The following is a 22,919-nucleotide window of genomic DNA, read 5'->3' as shown; positions in this document are numbered from 1 at the left end:
TTTCCCTAATGAGGGTGTTTTAGAGGCGCATCTCCAAAGCGCCGCTTACACACCGAGGAACGTTTAATCCGCTCGCTTTGCTCCGTGAAACTTTGGCTGAGCGCCGGTCCCCCCCGGGGGGTGGGGGGTGCTGTTTGTCCAATACTCTGAGTCCCAGAAGGGTGCAGGAGTGAATCCCCCAATGAATCTGGCTGGAGCTCTTCCTCCTTTCACCCCCTGGGTGGTGAGTCGGACTGCGTCCACAGGGGGCAGGCCGGTCACCTCGACCTGCCACACATCCATTCCGCCTTGGAGCGTGGAGAAAGGAGGAAGTCCTTCATGTCCCCGAAGCTGATGACACAAGACACAGAGAGGCAGCGACAGGGAGGGAGAGATTCCTTCCTTCCTTTAACCTGAAGCGCAACCCATTTTCCGTGACACACCGAGTCCGTGGCATCAGGTGCATTGTGGGTAAACAGAGCGTCACAGAATGGTCAAGGTGACCTCATTTCCATACCTCCCTCCTGATGGGGCCGAGCAGCCGGAGCCGGACCCATGGCATCGGAGCGGCGCCACAGCACCCCAGCGGGATTCGGCTGTCTGCCCCACCCCCCAGTGGCCTGCCCCCCTCTCCTCCTGGCTGCTTGGCTCTGGGAGGAACATGTTTAACATTCATTAGCAGCTGTAGCTGCGCTGGTGGGGAGTGTGGACGCAGCCCGCATGCGGAAGCTGTGCGAATCGCCGTCGTGTTCAGAGCTGCTGAGCTGGAGGACAACGGACAGCGTCCCCCTTGGATTACCGTGGTACGGAGTCACATGGAGAGACTCAACGGTCACCCTGGGTGTCATACGGCTGTCAAACTGTTGTCGCGGACAGCAGGTAGCCAATCCAGTCCCAGGTGGTGCTCTGACTCCTGACTTCACATTCCGACAATGTGGTTCCTTTGGTTGCGAGGACGTCTCCAGATACCAGCACCGACATTGGACCTGCAACATTTGAGTCCTGCGCTTTGACCCCCAGCTGCTGCGTTTACACATTGCACCAATGGGGAGGAGGTGCCGCCACTGGGTCGAACCCTGGAGCTGGGAACCGACGCTTCCTCCTCTGGCCTTGCTTTAGAGTGAGAGAACATCCCAACTGCTCCTGTGGAACGCGGTTCACAACGGTCACCGGTGGGCCTTCGGTGGCAGTGTCCTTCACGCGTCCTTCTCCTCATCTCCCTGTTCCAAATGCGGCCAGCAGGTGGCGCAACGGTTACGGTCGTTATGGTTGCAATGAAAAATTCCCGGCTCGAATCCCCCTCCTAAATTGGTGCCCTTCCTCTGCATGGACACGGTAAAAATACCCTGCTGTATAAATGCGTAAATCAGTGTAAAGCTGGTTGTCTATCAGGCTACGTCACCTCGGACAAGGGGCCGATATCGGTGCCTTCAATAAAAATAACGGAGGCCCTTTGTGGCGAACAGAGACGCACTCGCGGGCTCCTTAAAGGCCGCAGTTCCCGTGATGTGGAACACGAACGCAGCGCAAGTGTCCGCTGGCCGCGCCCCGGGTAGAAAAACCGCTCTTCCGAAATACCGTGATGCAAATTGCATTTGAGGCCGAGTCCCCGGGATTAATAGGTCGTTGTTCCAAAACGGGACAGTGGATGAAGCGCGCTGCCAATGGATGAAGACAACACCGTTTCCTGCCTCTGCGGACGCACTGTGTGTCAGTGATGTACGGCTGCGTCGCAGAGTTCAGAACGCTAATTATTCGGAGCGTTTTTCAGCGCCCAGTTTATTAAGCGGTAAATTGCATTTGGGGGCGGGGCCTTTGGCCGCTGACCGAGACGGGGTTGCGCTGCTATCCGCCGCCGGCTCTCGGACGCCGTCGCCGCCCACCTTGGATTCGGTGCCGAGCGGTGACCTCTGACCTCTGAGCCTGCCCGCCGGCACCTTCCTCTCCCTCCTCCTCCTCCTCCTCCTCCTCCTCCATGAAACGCCTTAATAATTCAGCTTTGTGAAAAATGCATGAAAAGCCCGAAGTGGAAAGTGAGAAATCACCTGCAATTCGTCATATTAAACATATCTAAATCTGCGTGTTTAGTCAAGGCTCCCGGCTCCAGTTCGCGCTGCCGTCCGTCTGCCGGCCCCTCCCACCGACCGAGAGCGGCAGCGGGGGCCCCTCCCCGCCACAACGCGTTGTCCTGTAATTACGTGAGTGTGTATGTAACATAAACACTGCCGTTATTATTCTTATTATTTACATGTCGTTTTCGCCTCCTGATTTGTGTGCATATTAGATAGTGAAGATGGTAGAAAAAAACAAGCTCACATCTCCAGGGGCCTCATTATCCCGGGCAATAGTGAGATCATCTCCTAATGAACTGGAAAAAAGTTGGGATTTATGAAAATTAAACGTGGCTCGAAGAGCTCATGAAAGCCGATGCCGGGGCACATGGAGAGCGCAATGTGCAACTCGGCGTTTCTGTCCCGCAGAAGTCGGTCAGGGAGGATCTCATTTCCATTCGCCACTGTGATCATCGTCGAGCGCCTTTCATGTGCCCGAGGCCCCGGGAGCGGCGATGACTGATCTGTCGCCCGCTCCCCCCACCCCGTGCTCCGTGAGCTGCGCTTCACTTCACTCGACTTTACTTCACTATGCGTACCGCTCACGGCTGCGTCATGAGTGTGCTGTTAATGGGCCCTTCGGCGAGGACTCGCACCCGGCGCACCGGGACTCCTGGGACCGCAAGTCCGTCTCTAACTCGCTCTGCTCGTAACTCCGAGTCGCCTTTACCACGGAGTCACAGTCGACGGAACAACAGTCGTTTCAGTCGGAACTACGTTCATTCGAGTTATTGCTACGAGGAAAACGCTCAGTAGAGACTTTCTCGTTTCTATGAACGTGAAACTCCAGCGAAATGTGAACTAGTTTAAAATGACTGAAAATAAAAGCCTTGAGTCTCCACACACCGACTGAGTGCAGAGCTCAGGAACCCCGGGCAGGAGCCGTAAACACTGTGGAAGGGAGCTGAACGAAGGCGGCACCGCACCGCACCGAACCGCACCACATTGCTCAGCTCCTTGGCGCCTCTTTACCGCCACCTATTGGCTCGCAGTGTAAACGCGGCTCACGCTTGTTCTGCCGCGGCTACGAGCTTTAGGAGAGAGTCAAGCGAAGAAAGTGCCAATAAAGCTGTGTACTCGGACCTTTCGTATCACGAGGAGCCTGTGCTGGCATACGCGTGCGCGTGCGTGTTCTCGTGCGCCAGGATGGGACGACTGACGGATGGCCGTCTGTGTGTATGGATGCGGGTTCCGTTGGCGCACCACTGCGGGAGCGAGGGGTGAGCAGGGCACCGCGGACACTCACGTGCGTCACGTAAACGGTCTTTGTGTGACGGGGTCCCGCTCTGGGGCGCGGCGATAAAAGGGCCCGAGTCACCGCGACCAGCGACCGGCGCCTTTACGGCGTCGTCACGCAATAATTCACTCTTAATTCCTCCTTTAATGACACAATAAAGTGGAGCGACCGAAAAAAAAAGGAAAAAAACCGCAGACAACATCTGCGGAGCAGCCAAGTAACGCTGGAGGACAGAAGGAGAAGGACTGAAGGAGAGTTTTGCAGCGAGGCTCGTCCGCTCCCCCCCCCCGCACCCACCCCCACCGGTTTATTCTGCCGTCGGTTCCAGCCGCCTGTGTCCGTTACTCACTTCAAAGTACAATGTTTCTTCTTTGGCTCTCGCATCTTTTCGTCCTTTATCACTGAAGTTGCAATGATGCACTAACAGAACAACAGTAACAACTATGAGGTAGAGCTGCTGCCCCTGGACCTGAAGGTCACAGGTTTGAATCCCCCCTCCAGCTGCAGTACCCTTGGGCAAGGTACTTACCCTAAATTGCTCCAGTAACATTAGCCAGCAGTACGCGTGGGTAAATACTGTAGTTTAACAGTGCAAGTTGCTTTGGAGAGAAGCATCAGCTGATTGAAGAAATGTAACAATAAAAGAGATGCATCTTAATTATAAGGGGGCTGGCGGGTTCAGCCGGTGCCCCCTGTGTGGTGGGTCTGGGGTTCGAGTCCCGCTTGAGGTGCCTTGCGATGGACGGTGTCCCATCCAGGGTGTGTCCCCTCCCCCTCCAGCCTTGCGCCCTGCGTTGCCGGGTTCGGCTCCGGTTCGCCGCAACCCCCCCCTGCTCGGGACAAGTGGTTGTTGACAATGGATGGATGGATGTTAATTATACCTGTCTGGCGATGTCACCTTCACATGGCGTTACCGCATTATTACTCATTGAAATACCTCGCTGACACAGAGTGCTGACCTCCCTGTGGCGTGGTGTGTGTGTGTGTGTGCGCGCGCGCGCGTGTACGACACATTCCACAACAGATTTCTGCTCGTTTTATGTGTCCTGCGCCGAGAGCAGGATCATCTGTAGCTGGAAGCAGATGAAGGGATGCGACAGGAGTGAAGCACTTGCCAGCTCTGCTCACCAACCATGAATAAATCATGGCGCCGCTGCATTAGGAAGACGTCCGATCGCGTTGCACAACATGTGCCCTGCTGAATTATGCAATCGGGGCTTGTGATTTTTCATTTGCACCCTGCAAACTATTTATGTTGTGCCATTTATTTAAGGGGCTGACGGGAGGGAAGCGGGGGTGAGGTCGGGAGCTCGGGAGCGTTTGATGGGCGGACGGCGGAGCGCGACCCGTCCGGTGCCTGCCACACTCAAGAAATACCGCTGCTTTGGTCACTTTGGTCACTGTCAGTCTCTCTTTGCCCCCCCCCCCTCCTTCCATCCCTCCTTTTCTCTGAGAAAAGACCACGTGCGTCGCGGGACTTTCATTAACCTTGGCGAGGCTCTCGGAGAGCCATGAGTCAATTAAAATATGATTGTGATATAATTGCTTCATGCCTCCTGTTGCGAAGTGTATTATTCTGCTGAGAATACACACTATATTTGTACTATTAAGGAGCAAGAGAAACGGCGGAGCTGCGTGCTTATCGCTCGCTATCAACCGTGCCGACGAGAATGTTTATTTTGGACGCAAAGTGGAACCGAGTGCGGATGTGAGATTTAACGTCACCTTCTGCGTAAAACCCGCAAGGGTCGGCCCCGTCTTCGCGAAGATGGCCCGTGTCGGCCCGTGACCCGTCCGTGACCTTAGCGCACGCTCGCACGCGACGGGTGCGGGAGGGACTGGGACCGGAGCGCCGCCATCGCTCTTCATTACCGTTACCTCAACCGCTTTTTCACCGTGAACCTTCTCCTCCCGCCCAGCGGCCCTCTAACAAATGGCCCTAATAAAATCAATTATATAAGAGTCCTTTTGGAAAATATGCAATGTGCTATTTGGCAGAAAAATAATCTCTTCCTGTGTGTCTTTACGGGGCTGCATGCAGATGTGTGCCGAGCGGCACCGGGAAGCGGGAGGGCCGTTCTGCGGCACGGCGCAGATTTGCAAACAAATTTAATAACTGGGCTTGTAGAATGGAATTAGTCCGCAGGCCTCCCGATCGCTCACCGCGCTTAAAGGAACAATTCTTAAAAAAAGGAAGAAAAAAGCTGAAGAAAAGATCAAATACACAAATAAATAAATATATACATAAAGCGTGTCGCATCTATTCCAGCCGTGACACTTTTCTGGAAGCTTGAAAATGAGAGGTTTAAAGAAAAGTGGAAACAGTAATAACAACATAACAACTGGGGTGAAATTCAAAAGTTACCACAGAAACAGGCAGTGCAATGAATGCAGATTGGAATAATAATAATAATAATAATAATAATAATAATAATAATAATAACTGTTAGCTTGGTGATTAACTCTAATGGAGGCATTCTGAGACTGGGAAGACCCCGCCGTGTCTCTGTGTGCGATTCAGACCCAGGGACCCCCTGCACACCCTACAAGGACCCAGAGGTCCAGCGCAGCGCCCTCCTCAGGTCAACGGCAAACCGCCTCCGACTTGTGCTGCCCCAGCAGCTGCTGATGCGCGAAGGTCACACTCGTCTCATTCGCTGTTTATTTATATGTTTCTATGACTAATGCAGCAATATGAAATTATAAAAGTGCGAGCGGTGATTCATCCGACCTCAAAGAGCCAGCGAAGAGGCCCCTCGTGAGTCGAGGAACACACGCTAACCAATTTATCAGGCTGCGAAGGTCAAGATCATTTGTTTGCCCTTCACAGAAGAACGGAAGGAAAACAGCGAAGCATAAATATATGAAAGCATTAAATATGACTCCCCCATTAACGGCAATTTTCTCGATGAGCTCGGAAACGTTCATCGGGGGTCATTTTCCGGGTGTATTTTTTCAGGCAGTGAAAGTGAGCAGTTAAGGAAGGGATGGATTGCATCGGTCATTATTCATCGACTTTCCTCAGGGACGCGAGTGGGTCGGCGCCCGGTAGCCGTCCGGCGCCTCAGCGCGTCAGCTCTGACCGCCGCTTCTGCGGGTCCACGGTTCGAGAGTAGCAACGGGCCGCCTTGGCCCCTCCTTCACGTCGCTCATTTGCACTGGGAGCTTGTAATCGTTGCGGCATTCATTTATTCCTTTATCCGAGCAAATTTACAGCGCTGGACAAACAGCTTTACTCTCATTTACCTATTTAGCAGAGTAATTTCTGCTGTATCGGATCCAGGAAAGAGCTGCGCAGGAATGGGATTTGACCCCCGGACCTGCTGATGCGACGCGGCCGAAAGAGCTCGCCGTGATTCAGTTAATTCGCTAAGACAGGTGCTCAGTTCACGGCACAAGTTTCTTGCTCTGGAGTTTCACCACGAGGTTCATCTTGGGTAAATACCGTAATCGGGGTGTGCGAGGGGGGGTGCAGGGGGTGTCCCGGATTCAATCCCTGAAACCAGGCTCTTTGACTGTAAGAAGCCGACCACTACGCCACTAGAGTCAACGCCGTTTTGACGCCCCTCCCAGTCCCAGAAGAGGGCGAATCAAACGCTCCTCGATGACGAAACCGAAAGCCTTTCTGCGTTTTCCGTCGATTTGCCGAAATGTCTGGAAACTCCAATACGGTAAGATGGAAGCGGTTTGCAACAAGTCACTTCAGCACCTCAGGAGCTACTTTGCGTGCGAAGGAAAGCGTCCTGCTCCGTTGGGCCGGGAGCGGCGGGTCTCTCTGCCCTCGGGACGGTGGGTTGCGGCGTCTGCGGCGGCGACGTGTTCAGCCGGCATCGCCGGAGGAGGCGTCCTCACGTGACCAAAGTGCGCGCTGTCCTTGTCGCCCACAATCATTTCCTTGCTTCACCTGTTTCTTGTTCACACTGAGTTCATACCACACTCTGCTCCGCCCACCCTCTCCCACCTCTGACTCTTGCGGTTCTTGACTGGAAAGAAAATTTTTCTGTTCATCCTCCCACAGTCATCTCAAGTTTCACGTCGAATCAAGCGATCGCTCTCGATGAACAAAATAATTTATGTAAAATTGTTGAAACAAAGGCAAAGAAAGTGCCGGAAGCCACACACGCATTTATCATTTACAGTACGCTGACACAATCCCGTCTGAGCTCGTTCCCCTTAATGGAGGCTTTGATGATCATGTCATATCAGAGCACGTGTGTCACAATCAATAACCGGCAAACTTCGTTAGCGTTCTCTCATTGAGACAACGCCAGGAGGACGCTGGGACTGCCTTCGTCTTCCCACGCCTCTCGTAATGTGACACGCAAACAAGTGTGCGTGTGCTGCAAAACACGGAGTCTGCGCATGGAATTCTTGGAGCTCGTTCGTCCGTCGCTCGACGGCTCTCTTTGACAAACGGCGGCGCCTTGTCGCTTTTGATCGATCGCGCGAATTGATCTCGACGTTATCCTGTTTGGTCAGATGAATGGAGCGCTCGGGCAGCCCGGAGGGAGGTGGATCAAGGGCCGAGAGACCGGGTGGGCCAGGGCCCCGCCCCCTCTCCCATCCTCCCTTCCCCTCCTTTCCCTTCCATATTGATCGGCAGCAGAGCGCCTGTTGGCCCAGACTCAGGTCCGCACTGATAGGATGTTGAAATTACTTTCGGTCGGCGAGTATTAAAGCGAACGCGGCTGTTCAAAATGGAATTTCGGCTCGGCGCGACCTTCCACTCGCCGGAGTATATTGATGTCAGATGATGACACTTCTAGCGCGGTTTGGGCGAAATCGCATTGTGCCGTGATAAGAGGGAGCTCCACACCGTCCATCTCTCTCCCGGCTTGGAGGCGGCCGTCGGAGCGTTGCGAGTGCTGCCTGTTCAAACACACACACGCACACACGCACACACGCACACAAGCACACACACAGAGTCACGAATAGAAACCTAGAAACAGCCCCCAGGAGAGGAGGACTGATGCTGCTGGTCGTGAAGCCCATCACTCCACCGGTGGCAGCTTCCAGAGTCTCGCTGTGTGGAGTCTGGCTGGCAGGAGAAGCTCCTGTGTGGTGAGCAGCCACGCGTGAAGGTGGCCTCGCGTTCTGCTGGATGGTGATGGCAGGGAATGTTCCCTCAGAGGGCTACAGATCACGAAACCTTCCTTTCCCCCTTGATCTTGGTGATCTTGGCTGCTGGAGCATCTCAGCATGACGTCCTCTGACACAACGATGACGCAGAACATGCACGATGCTCCACTTTATCTCCAGCCCTCATTGTGTTGTATCACAGAAAGACCACAAACCGGACATCTCAGGCCTTCATGGAGAGTCAAGGAGACCAAGACCATGACATGGATGCTCTTTCCTTTATGGAATATCTTTGCATTAAGAAAACCTAAAACCCAGAATAAGTTTCTGATTCACCCATAGGGATTCCTTGTCTTCAGAGCACTAGGACCACAATGTGGATCTTCTCGTTCCGCTAGATGTCCTTAGCTTTCAGGAGAGCAGGAGCTCAAAATAGACCTTTCTGCTTAGCTATAGAGGTTCCTAGATTTGGGGGTGCGGTGGCGTGGAAGGTTTGACCAGTGCGCGCTGTGTGGCAGGTCTGGGGTTTGAGCCCTGCTTGGAGTGCCTTGCGTTGGACTGGTGTCCCGTCCGGGGTGCGTCCCCTCCCCCTTCGGCCTTGTGTCCTGTGTTGCCGGGTAAGCTCCGGCTAGCCCCGATCCCGCCTGGGACAAGCGGTTGTTGACGTTGCTTGTTGGTTCCTAGATTTAAGACCATGAGGCCCACAGCAGGGACCTTCTCGCTCCTTCACGGAACTCCCATGTAACTTTCAACTCACACTATGTGCCGCTGGGCCTCCATCTGTTGTTTCTCTTTGATTTTTCTTTCTTCATGAGTAACTGACCTTACAGTCCAGGGGTAGAAACTGTTCCGAAGCTCCATTAACACCAGGAACAAGTGCACAGCCCAAGATCGTGTGTGTCGTGCGCATAGTCGTATTAATTAGAGAAACATATTGACCTGGACACGCACTCACACGCTGCTCCAAACTTGATAAAGTACAAAAACACATTTTTCTCCTTTGAACATAACGATGAAACAAAAGAGCTGTTGGAGAACCATAAATATCGAGCAGGAACGATGGCAGTAATGATTCAATCAGCTAAAAGCGACGGTGAGCAAAGGCGCCGTCTTCTGGGAGCAGAGAGCGAGTTGCTGCCGAGGTTCGACGTATCGCAGGGCGAGCAGGAGCAGCGCATCAGATCACACTCGGCGGCAGTAATCGCTTCCCCCCGGCTCATATCGCGGGGAAATGAAAGAAAAATGAGGTTAATCCGCCGCTGTTGTCTTTGTGGTGTTATCCTGTTATTATTAGCCGTGTTATTGCCGCGGAACATAAATGCACAGAGCGCATTTTTAAGTAATTTAACGGCTTGTAATACAAAGTATAAAAAATACTGTTTACCCTCCAAACGGCATGAATAAAGAATAAAATTATGATGTTTGCTTGCTCCCCACATTCCGTACTGTTTCTCAAAGCAGCTGCGGAGCACTGGATGCGCGGAGCCGCAGCTCCACCTCGGAGTCGAATGCTTTGTGGTGCTGCAGCAAACGGTGCAAATAATAATACATCGTATTTGATCGGGCCTTAATGGGCCACGAGAGCTCTGAGCGCCGTACCTATGTGCTGCTGGTTACTGTCACGCCCGTGACCGCGCCCCAGACTCGAACTCCTGGCCCAAATCAGCACATCGGGGCACGAAGGGCATCGCTCCACCGCTCCCTGGCTGCGGAATCTCTTTGAGACAATCGTCTCCCCTGCGCTCTCCACTCGCCATCCGCTCGCCTTAGCTGACCCGCTACTTGCGTCTCCTTTCCTCGTTCCCCTGTCTGTCTCCTCGTCCCCGAACTTTGTCTGCCACGGCCATGACCTTTGCTTCGTTCCTTTGACCACATCTCCGGACCATCCTCGATATGATGTTTGCCCCTCGAGTTTGGATCTTCGCCTGCCCCCGACCACAAAATTTGCTTCGCCCTGTCAACATGCCAGTAAAGGATCCCGCATCTGGGTCCAACGTCCTGTGCATCGGTGGTGTTTGCTGGCAGTCACTGATGGTCATAAGTGATTGCAGGTGGTCTATTGGTAAGGTCATTATTGGTTTTTGGTGGCTTTTGGTGGTTATCGGTTGCCATTGGTGGTTACTGGTGCTCTCTGGTGGTCATTGCCTGTGTTCTTTGACAGCTGTCAGCAGCTCTTGGTGCCTGTCAGTGGTTTGTGTTGGTTGGTGGCTGTTCCTAGCAGTTATTGGTATTGTTGCGGGTTGTCGCTTGTTAACGGTCTTTGATGATCACCAATTGTCAGTATTCACTTGCAGTGGTCATTGGCCCTCAGTTGCTGTTGGTGGTCAGCGACTGTAAGCGGCGTCCTTTGCTGCGGTCATCATCGGTTGTTGGTGGTCTTCATGACTCCTGCAGCGCTGCACAGGGAGCCACCGCTGTTTTGCCTTCCACTTGCTTCCCGCTTTGTTTTGGGAGCGATGCGAACTTGGCAATCAAGGGCCTGGATGAATTCATAAATCACGCTTCCTGTTACGCGCCCGTGACGGAGACTGATTGATCGGCGCCCATTTTTAACTTGACAGGCCCCGGAATTATGTTTAATTTGCCGAAGGTTTGACAGCGAGGTTGAAAGCAGGGAAGAAAAACGAGAACTGTCAGATGCGTCAGGGGCCAGGAGAGCCTGCAAGCCTTTATGTAAATGGGCGGTGGGGGGTGGGGGGTTGGCGAGTGCCTTCATAAGCGCCATGATCAGCACGCATTACGCCGGAGCTCCTCGACGTTTTCCTGCTTGGACCGCTGGGATTACAGGCTGCCTCCGGAAACAGCTGACGCTGCAACGGGGGGAGAGGAGATCAAGGCTGGAGGCTGAATGGAGAAACAAGCGTCAGAAGTGGTGTGTGTGCATACATACGGTCGACACAGAACGTGTCAGAAACATGTTCGATGCGGGTTCAGGGAGCCCCAGTTTGCACTCTGAACACAGGTGCGGTTCAGGACCCCCACGGCTTTTTTATGTTGCGCAGCAGCAGGCACTTGCCGACGTCTCAGTTTTAGTGGGGGGACAGTCGGGGGTCCTGATTTACAGCCCCTGGGTGACGGTGATGCAGATCTTACCCAGATGTGTCTTCCGTGTAAATGGTCAGTAAGTTCTAAGACTGGCTGCCGTGTGACGCTGCTGTGGTCGCGAGCTCACAGGTACCCAGAAGCTGGACAATTGTTGCTACTGGTACTCTGAGGTACAGACACACTGAAATTACCATGTATCATTAGTGCCGGTCTACGGTAAATGAAACGTCATCCACTGCAGCACAGATGTGGCCCGATCATCTCCCGAGGGTCCTGTCCCGCCCTCCTTCTCCCACATTGAGCTGAGAAACGACCCGGTTTGGAAACAATCTGCCCATTGTGCCTCGTGCACAGTTGGTGCCGTCCTCCAGGGCCCAGAAGCTTAAGATCCATTTCAGTTGCTGCCGCACAAATTGGTTCGCGGCCCCAGAAGAAACAGGAAGCCCTGGGGACTGTGCATCCCACAGTGCTTCTCCTCTGCTCTCTCCTGCTGTTGTTTGCCTCCACACCCTGCAGGAGATCCTCTTTCTGAGCGGCGCCCTGTGAGGACTGGGGTTCGAGGCTCTACCAGAAGCGCCAGCCTGCTGCACATGTCTTTGGTCCCATGTGGCTCTGAGGTCCAATGAGCAGCCGGAGGTGGCCTGGCACTCAGGGAAGGATATGGACCACAGCCTCTCGAGCATGACGTCACATCGATCCACTCAGCAGTACAACAGGTACCTTCCCAGGGTACCAATTGGCTCTACAGTCCCTGAGCACAAGCAGCTCAGAACCACATGTCCGCTGGCTGTTTGGGACTGAAGCAAAGCTCTATGGAGGAGGGCGAATGATACCAAAAGAGTGATGACTGGAGAGAAAATGTGGAGTGCCGGTGGCTCAGCCCCTCCACGCACCCGACCATGCCGACTAGCACTCCTCCTGTGCCGCGCCGCTGCTGGTGGTATTTTCCCTGGTAAGAAGCTAATGGCGTGAGTGCAGTCCCCGCTGCTCGACTTGCCTCCTTATACCATAATAGGGGTTGTCCCCTGGGTGGTGGACCTCGACTTAAACACAGCTTTTAGAGATAAACGGCCCCCGTGAACTCGGCAAAGTGACGGTCATTAGGAAGCAGCTCGCCACATGGTCACTGTGCTGCAGCGCAGTGCCGTTTTCCCACACTCCGACCCCACGGGTACTTCTAGTAAAACCCGGTGCTCTGTCCCCTGACCGCACCATCTCAGCGCTCGCTTTGAGCATCGTGCTGCTTCTTCTGGAAACATCAGAAAAATAGCGGCCAGTTGTTCAGGGTGAAAGAAAAATTACCAACATGCTCCTGAAACGTGAATGAGTGTCTCCAAAAAGATTAATATCGACGCCCTACCTGAATGAGGGCTTCTCTAGGGGTAATTAATCAAAGCTGATTAAGGTTACAATCAGAATTTCAATGTTGCAGCATGATGTCAGTGCAGCTGGGCCTGCAGGTGTGCGTGTGTATGTGTGTGTGTTGTTAGAGCTCAACACATGTCTCCGTCACAAAAGGCTCGGGTGCAGGAGGATAAAGGCGACGAGTGATGACCTTGGTGAAGACTCCCTGCTCTGGGATCTGGAAACTTGCGGCAGTTCCATGCTGTCAGCTGTCCTAGGAGGTGGAAACTGTTCCTATGGTGATACGTCTGCTGCTCCGCTCTGGGGTCAGTTGCCTGGTACGTGCTGCGGGACCGGTACTTAACCATGGGGCAGGAGAAATTCGCTGACTCCGAGACGCTGCTGGCAGAGACGGGGGTGCCGGGTCACTTTGGAAATCCACCCAAAGACGAGATTGTCGGAGCAGGCTGGGAGAGCAGCACGTCTGCGACACGGTTCGTCTGCGGTCGCCACAGCGACGGCCACCGCCTGAGCAGCTTACCGGAGAAAAGTTTGAAGAGAAGCGCAAAGGCCCTCGGACACTCCTCGTACCTTAATACCTGCCATTAAATCCGAGCCAAATCCTCAGCGTATCGGCGCAAATGGAAGAGCCGGTGCTGATAAAGTCTGGAGGTTCTACTGGCGGAACATCTATTGCGGGAGGGAAAGGCAATTGAAGCGGTCAGAGCACATTTCCAAAGCGGAAATTCACTTCTTCTTCAGAAACATTCTCTTTTTCTGGAGCACTGTGGAGCCTGGCACGGCACAGCTACTTGTGTCTTTGGAAACACTTTGGTTTCATGGAGCGCAGTGAAGCTAGGTGACCACAGCAGGAAGACCGGACTGGGACGGGAACCCTGGGCGTTCGGTTTGCACAGTGAATGGTTTAAATGTGAGCGTCGACAGCATTTTCAAATAAAGCCTTATGAAATACCTTTAATAGTCCTTTGGAGTAAATAGAGCCGCACACATCGATCCCAGAGATTTGATATCGTTAGCGACGGCTGAAATCGATGGGCGCAAACGGAAAAGTGTGCAGACGATCGGCTGAGGTAACTTAGTGCAGGTGATGAACCAAATGAGACTGGAGCCGTTTGCTGAAGAGCGGATCAGGGAGAGGAACCCGCACTTAATCTTGTTGGAGCCATTGATCTGACGAAGAGGGGCGAAGGCGCCGAAGGGCGATAACGGCTGCCTTCCTACCGCACCCTGCTGCCATGGGCCTTAGACGCTCCACTGGCCTCGGGCAGAAACTGGTTCTCCCAGTAGACATGTGTACTTGAGACAGTCTCCCGCTTTGCTGGGGTTTGTGCTCGATTCCCGCTGAGCTGCTGAGCTGCTGAGCTGCTGAGCTGGGATCCTACAGCAACCTCACCGTCTGGTGCGGAAATCGGAACCCAAAGAGCTTCTCGGAGCAATGCGGAGCCCCTGTGTGCCGCCACCGAAATGGGCCGCGTCCCTCGGGGCTCCCGACGCACAATGCCAGCTGCCTCCTCGTGTTGCTCTCCGCATGTGACGGTCCAATGGGCACCGGTTCCCTGGACCCCGAGGAAAGGCTCGAAGGGAGATGCGAGAGCCCGGGTTTGACAGGAGATGTGTTGACCGCTTGGCTCCGCTGAAACAGGAATCAGAAAGTGCTTTTTGCGCATTAAACCACAACAACAACCACAAAATCTGCCAGGAGAAAAACACCTCTGGGTTTCCTGCTGCTCTTTCAAGACATCATCAGGTAAATGAGATCGATAAGTAATTAACGGTTACCGTGGCTGTGCCCCCCCGAACCTCCACCCCTCGATACCTGACTTGGCTTCCCTTCCCAGAAGTGCAGCTGCACTCTTAGCTAAGCACTTTGCTTTTCCACTCTGCTACCTATTTTACTTTAAAAAAGGCTTCGCTGATATCGATTCCACCAACACCGCGGCAGAAGGCCTCGCGATCGCGGCTGCTCCGGGTCTGACATTCTGCAGAGTCTCGGCCTTTCTTCTCCCACCGTCCATTTTTCAGCCTTTGACGTGACGTCCTGCCGCTGTGATACCCGCACTGAGAGCAGAGCTCCAGAAGACCACTATGCTCTATTCAAGGTGGGATCGGGAGCAGAAGGAGCAGGAGCATGTAAATGAGCACCGTGGTGATGTCACGGCAGTGGTGATGTCACAATGTTGGCGATGGTGTCACGATGTTGCTAGTGTCACAGTGGGGGTGGTGTCACCGAGGAGTTGCTGGCGCTCTTGCACACCAAAAAAATACAATCCTATGGGCCGCTCAGAGATCTTTCACCAGGTTTGCTCATCCTTCAAGACACCATCCACCACGCAGGGGTTGTGGTAATGCCAGGTGCAGCCAGGGCCATGCAGGTGGCCATCGCTGTCAGCACACAGCGGTGCAAATGAGAAAGAAGACAACCAGACTCCACAGCGTACAGAACTGGAGCACCGGGTGCAGAGTTTGATTTGAGCTCAAGCGTCTTATTAATAGCGAAGCTGCACCGAGCGCCGGTCATTAATCTCATCGGCTAATCAGATGTATGGCTGAATTATTGATGCTTTGGCCTCATCACTTACTCAAGGTTCATTTGGTGGAAGACAGATGAAGACGACATGCAGAGGGCTGGTGGCCTCTCTGCTTCGGATAAGTGTAGCATTAGTCTTGGGCAACTCGGAGTGCGCTTCTTCAGCTGCACGGGCCACTGGGGGCGCCCCGCACACACACACACACACACACACACACACACACACACACACACACACACACACACACACACACACACACACGACTTGGGCGCAGCTGTTAAGAAACAGAAGAGAATATTTTATGCTCCTCATGTCGATAATGTGTGTGGGTCAGGGAACCCCACACCGGCATCGCACCAAAGTTGTCTCGGCCGCGATAATTAATAGGACTAATGTGGCTTTACATCAGTGGCGCAGCATCCGGCGATGGCAGCTCTGCTAAGAGCGCTGGAGATAAAAACACACCTTCTCGCATTGTGACTCACGCTAAATGAAAGCTAATTAAAGGACCTCATTATGTCCTAAACGGTGGCGCAGCTATATTTGCCCCACCGTCGCTTTATCTCACCCTGCACACAAGCACAAGGCAAGGTGTGCTGCGCTAAGGATTCTGGGAAAAAACAGCACAAAATATTGAGCTCTCCTAATGTGAATGAAAGACCCTTCAAAGTACAGCACCTGTTACGATTCATTTATGAAACAATTAGTCTTTACTGACACCTATCAGCTGGGCAGGTGAACGCAGGTCGTGTTCCCTCCTCTACACATATTCACAATATTTACTCGGATTCATTCATCGTGAGCTTTTCTCCAGAGCGACATGCAGCCAACAGGAGCGTGAGCAACAGACAACGAGTCTGTGGAAGTGCAGTCCAGCCGCGGCGTTTTTGCTGGCAGACATTGCACATGTTTCTGCGTGCGGAGTTGGGGTGCAGCAGAGAGGTGGTGGAGACACATGGTGTGGTGTTGGGCTCGTTGATGGAGCTATCAGGAGATCAGGAGAGAAGTGGCTCTCTGGAGATGGGTTTGAGACCCTTCTTCAATGTAGGAGGGATTCAGCAGCTCTGAGGGATTTCATTCCACCTTCCTAGAGACCCTCCTGGAATGGGAAAAACTCCAGACCAACACCAAAAGACAGGTATAATAAAAGAAATAAACAAAATGAGTGTCTTTGAAGGCGTGTAACGCGCCCTGTGTCGGGTGAGGAGTCTGCGTTCAGCACAAACTGTAACTGGTTCTCAGGGGACGATGATGATGATGCACATCCTGCAGGGGGGCAGCAGAAGAACTTTCTGCGTAGTCAAGCGCTCCGTTAAAATGAGTCCGAGTGACACCAGGTAACGAGGGGTTCGCAGTTCGTAGGAGCTGCCGGCCACCTGTGGAACCTGAGCCCCACGGAGACTCCGGAGTCGCACTTCCTCTAAGAGCCAAGACCTTCAAAGACTGTGCGTGAGTCTGTGTGCGTGCGTGCGTGCGTGTTTATGGAGCGGCAGTGGGGTCTTTCTGGACTCTCCACCCTCACTCACCGTGTTCTCGCCCAGAGCGCCCGGTGAAGAGGGGAGTTGCTCCGTTGCCGCGCCGAAACAGCGCGGAGGGATCAAACTGGGCCGACACCGGCAACGACTTAAAGCCCGAGATCTATGCTCTCTCCGCAAGGCCATTGATTAAACAGATGCATCATTCAGAGACCCTTAACGGAGCCTTCTGGCCAGAATCTCTGCCATGTTACAATTAGTAAAACTAGTAAAAGAGCATTAATGGTGCCAGTTCTCACACATGAGATGCTGCCGCTCTGAATTATGTGGTCGAAGTGGTGGGTCGACGTGTGGTTCTGCATGTCAAACAGAGGGAGTTCGCATTCAGTAATGACCCGGCCCTCGGTCCCCGGCCCCCGGGGGGGTCCTGCTGACACTGCGGCGCAATGCACTCGCTGCACATCGTGGCTCCATGAATAACGTGTGTTCCTGCCACCCATCGCAGCTGCCTGGCCTCCTTTCCACGGCTGCAGCCTGTTCGCCGCCTCGGCCCCGGGACCCTCGCTTCTCGAGTCTGTGACACGCAACCGCCTGTTCACAGAGAGCGTGTGAGGAGTCAATGATGTGGCACCACCCCCTGACTCTAGTCAGTCTATCAGACACTTGTAGGCGGAGCTAGCGGGCAAAGGAGCCTCTTGCTGAGGGACGTGGGGAGAACAGAGTGAAAGAAGACAGCATGGAACCAACATTGACTCCAGCTGTTTATTGTCTTTCTTTTTTACTCTTGTAGCCCATTATCTTCTGTGCCAAAATCAGTATTAATAAACATGGCAGCTTCTCATAGCAGTGGCACCTACCATCCAGAGCTCCACCTCCCTACCATCCAGAGCTCCAACCTACCTACCATCCAGAGCTCCAACCTACCTACCATCCAGAGCTCCAACCTACCATCAAGTGCTCCACCTACCTACCATCCAGAGCTCCAACCTACCTACCATCCAGAGCTCCACCTCCCTACCATCCAGAGCTCCAACCTACCTACCATCCAGAGCTCCAACCTACCTACCATCCAGAGCTCCACCTACCATCAAGTGCTCCACCTACCTACCATCCAGAGCTCCACCTAACTACCATCCAGAGCTCCAACCTACCTACCATCCAGAGCTCCACCTACCATCAAGTGCTCCACCTACCTACCATCCAGAGCTCCACCTAACTACCATCCAGAGCTCCAACCTACCTACCATCCAGAGCTCCACCTACCACCAAGTGCTCCACCTACCTACCATCCAGAGCTCCAACCTACCTATCATCCAGAGCTCCACCTACCTACCAACCTCCTTGGGTTCCACCTCGTCAGGGTTGGAAAGACTGTTCTGACAGGAGGTCATGGACTCTGCTTTCAAGCCACTACACTGTCATTTGTCTGTTTTCTTTGAAGCGAGGAAATAAACACCAAGTGTGTGAAATGTCAGCCAGAGCAATGAGGAAGGAGAGAGAGGGAGAGAGAGAAAAACCTCTGCAAAGTGTTTTGATCAGTATTTCCAGCCCAGGGGCACTAACCCCAATAGCTTCTGCGTTCTGCTTCTGGGCTTTTCGATGCTCCAGACAATCAGCAGACAAACATCCGGCTAAATTAACACAAAGAGCTGAAAGGTTTAGGGCTTCCTGTCTGCGGTGGTCCTCTGAGGTCTGAGATGGATCTTCGTCGCAGTGGAGGAACGGGCTGCCGGCCAGTGATGAAACCGGTGGAAAAAACCTCAACATAAAGCAGCCTACTTGGTTCTACATGTAGTGCCCATTATTATGACTGTTTTATTATTAGTGATATTATGGCGGTCCCACGAAGGTTATTTGTTCTGAAAAAATGCTTCATGACACAAACTCTAATAACCTGTAAGATGTAATTAGCAGTAGTTTAAATGGAGAAAATTTTTATGCATTCCTGAGCTCCAAAAGTGACACTCATGTCAGCTAAAATATAATAATAATAATAATAATAATACACACACACACACACACACACAAACTTTCAGAACTGCTTGTCCCATACGGGGTCACGGGGAACCGGAGCCTACCCGGTAACACAGGGCGTAAGGCCGGAGGGGGAGGGGACACACCCAGGACGGGACGCCAGTCCGTCGCAAGGCACCCCAAGCGGGACTCGAACCCCAGACCCACCGGAGAGCAGGACCGTGGTTCAACCCACTGCGCCACCGCACCCCCTCTAATAATAATAATAATAATAATAATAATAATAATAATCACCCCTTTAGTGCCTATCGCAAACAGCACATGCTCACATATGACACTCTGAGTTAATTCAACCTTTAACGCAAAAAAGGCAGGAGCGAAGACAAAAGAATGTGACTGAACTGACACTGAGTGGACGAGTGGACACGGTGTGGACAGTCCAAATGGGCCATATGACAGAATCCGAAGCGAGAGCGAGAAGAAGAGCGAGCGAGGCTCCGGCGCGGCACCGTTCGGCTCCAAGGCTCACGAACGCAAAGAAATGTTCAATAAACTCAAGTGGGACGAAAAGTGAAACTCAGTCGTAGCTCAGGGACGACGGTGCCATTTCCGCGATACTATTGAACTTGAGCCCGTTGACTACGACTACTGGCTATTTTTAGCCCTGGTAGGGCCCCCTGCCCCCAGTGGAAGGGGCTGCGCTGGGGTTCGAACTCCTGGGCCCCATCCCTCACCGCGGAGGGAACCGAGGTGTCGCGCCGTGTAAACGCCACGGAAACGTTATTAGGGAACATTTAGAGATGGAGGCGCCTCATTCTCCTGGAAGAGTCATTTTATTTCTGAATAATTTGGGCTGGTGATGAAATTCGGTGGAGCCGGCCGGAGCTGAGCCGAGCCGAGCACTGGAAGCAATATAATCATCTTCATATTTACTGCTGGTGTTTATGCAGCGCAATATAAATTCAGGCACAGGCACAAAATTGGACCGAGGCTGCGGCCTCTGTGTGTTTTTCAGAGCCCTGAACGGTGCCGGTCTGGGCGCCTGTTTCCTGAACGCACCACCGCGCCACTTTTTCTCCGGCAGCAAATTATTTCGTGGGCAAATGTCAACTGCGTCTTCTCTCACGCGCTTCGTTTTGCCGTGCGGAGCGTGAGCGGCCCACGTCCCGGCGTGGTCGCCGCGTCGCCACGGCTCCGGGTTCCGGCTCCTTTCCCACGATCACGGCGAAGCGGGCGGGGCTTTTTATCCCCTAATCGCTTCCCACGGTCCTCCGGCACGGCGCACGGAGGGCCGGGCCCAGGACCGCGTCCCCGCGGCGTTGGTGAATGGTACGGAAACTTGACCGTCCAATTAAAATCGAGACTTGGACGAGTACACTCTGCCCTAAAAATTATTGGGTGGGAAGAGAAAAGACCCCCATACAGGAATTGTACGAGGCATCTCTCTTAAAACACGCTAAAAAAATTGCGGCTGATGACACACACATTTTACATGAGAACTTTAACATGTTACCCTCAGTGAGACGATTTAGAATCTTGATTTGTAAATCAAATCGCTATAAGAATTCTTTTGTGCCAACTGCAGTTAAATTATTAAACAGGGAATTCCAAAACTGAGGTTTTAGACTGGTATATAGAGATTTTAAACTTATTTTAATTTTTTAAACAGTGTGTTAGGGTGTGCATTGTTTTATGTGAGTCCAATGTTGTGCACTGGCCATGTCATGGTGTCCCAAGACAAATTTCCCTGGAAAGGGACAATAAAGTATATTCTATTCTACTCTATGTTCCGAGGCCCTGCCAGCGCCGTCGTCTAAAAATACAGGCAACTTGTAAAGTGCGCGGCGCGGTGCAAATTATTGCATTACTTCCGCCGTGTTGGATAAACGCTGCTCTCTGCAAACGCGCCGAGCGGCGGGGCGGCCCTGCCGGAGTCGCAGCCTCTGCCTCCGCGCCGGAGGGAGACGGGGGTGCGATCCATGCCTGATGTGCCTTCTCAGTTCGGTGGCAAAATCAATTTGGGTAGCGTGGCGCTGCGTGGAGCGTGGAGAGCGAGAGGGATGAGGGGATGAGGGGATGAGGGGATCGGGCGCCGAGGGCTGGGGGCTCTTTAGCACGGGCGATATCGATGCGAGACAGCGCGTGGAGAGATGCGCCGTAACCAGGCTTCTGCGCTCGTGGAACTGTCTGTTTGCGGGCGGGTCCGGGCCATCCGGGGGGCCGGAGTGGAGCTGTGGGGGGGCAGAGCGTTAAGACGAAAAAAAAAACTTGGCAATTTAAATCATGAATTATTCATTGGCCCATGTTTTTTGTTTCTCTGCGGCACGGCTGCGAAGGCTAACAGGACGCTCTCCTCCAGGCTCTTCCAGAGCGGAGCGCAACTCGGGTCACATGAGCGCAGCGTTGTGTGTCTCCGGCACCGTGTCCGACCGGAGCCCCAGATCCGGTTAGAGGTACCAGTGTGGGGGGGGCATGGCGGCGCGGCGGGTTCAAGGGTGCCCGCTGCGTAGCGGGTCTGGGGTTGTGGCAAGCGGTTGTTGCCAATAGATGGTGGGTGGATGGTACCAGTCTGAGATCTGAGGCAGCAGGGGGTGCCGTTTCATCCCTCAGGCCTCAGCTACGTGCAGGGGAGGTAGCGCAGGGTCATTTGCGGGGGATTACCGGTTGACCCTGTTTTGACCGCTGAGCCCTTTGTGACCGTGATGAACCAGAAAAGACACTGGTTACGGTCACAGCCCAGCCAGTTCATCCCGCCACTGTCACTCAGCCGTTACTTCGACCCTGGGGCCGGGACCCGGCCGGATCGCTAACTCTGTCACCGGGCACCAACTCGCGAATAGATAGATAGACAGATAGATACAACTTTATTGTCATTGCATAGTACAAGTACACAGCAATGTTTCAACGAATCCATGTTTGTTCCGTTTCCATCGACGAACCTGCGACGCAGAGCCCATGATGATACGTGGGCGGGGGGGGAGGGGCTGTGGAGCACAATAAACCGCCCAATAAAGCCCTCATATTCATACGTGAATATTTCCATTTTTGACGGCAGCAGCAGGAGCTCCTGAGAGTTTCTCTGAGTCCCGGCAGGTTATTGGACATGAGGGTTGGGGTGGGGGGAGCAAGTAGCTCAGTGTTTCGTAGGACAACAAAACGATCTGCGTGTGTGTGTGTGTGTGTGTGTGTGTGTGTGTGTGTGTGTGTGTGTGTGTGTGTGCGTGCGCCACGGCCTGCAGCTCATTCCTGCGCTCACATTAGGCGGGAGACGGAGGACCTTGTCAGGGCGACAATGGGCCGCATGCGAGTGGCACAGTCGTTCAGGGCTCGTTTCTGTAGCGTAACGACCTGATCGTTTCGGCAGCTCCGCGCTGCCCTGTCCCTGGTCACACATAACAATTACACTCATAACACGTGTCTGCTGAGCTGTGGCCCCCAGCAGGGACCCGCATACATCATTTTCCCTACAGAACTGGAAAAAAGGCTGCAGTTACACATCTCACACGGCCCACTGCACACACACACAAACGGGAAGACCTGAGCAGGACTCTGCTGCTCTCAGATGTTTCCCGATGGCTGACCTGGAACATCCTGCATTTGTAAAGCGTCAGACTTGTAAAAGCAGTGAGTCCTGAGGGCACAAATCAAAGTGGTTCCTGGAAATGTGTGTGTGTGTGTGTGTGTGTGTGTGTGTGTGTGTGTGTGTGTGTGTGTGTGTGTGTGTGTGTCTGTGCAGCGGCTTCATATCCTGTGAGGAGAAGAGGAGCCGATTCTGAGGATCCAGGTTCTCCCCATAATACCTGAAGTCCAGTCCAGTAAGACACACAACTCCTGTCTGGCTAGAGAATGCAGTGATTGACAGTAAAATACACTACTGCACACAGTGCAGTAAAATACAGTACTTTACACGCAGAACAGTGTATCCATGGCAGTGCTGTGTGCTGAAAGTGTGAAAGAAAGTTATTTTTGATATTTTACTCATTTTATTTCAGCCATAAAAGCTCCTTCCAGTCTTTTCACCCTTTATAATGGTAACAAAGTCCCACAGAACTGAGGGCCACCGAGGACAGGAGGTGTGTGAGGAAACATTTGCGCCGCCATGGCGTTTGTTCCCTCGTCCATCCGC

Source organism: Scleropages formosus, chromosome 10 (genome assembly GCF_900964775.1).
Source record: "Scleropages formosus chromosome 10, fSclFor1.1, whole genome shotgun sequence".
NCBI classification, from domain to species: domain Eukaryota; kingdom Metazoa; phylum Chordata; class Actinopteri; order Osteoglossiformes; family Osteoglossidae; genus Scleropages; species Scleropages formosus.
This window is presented reverse-complemented; position numbering follows the sequence as displayed.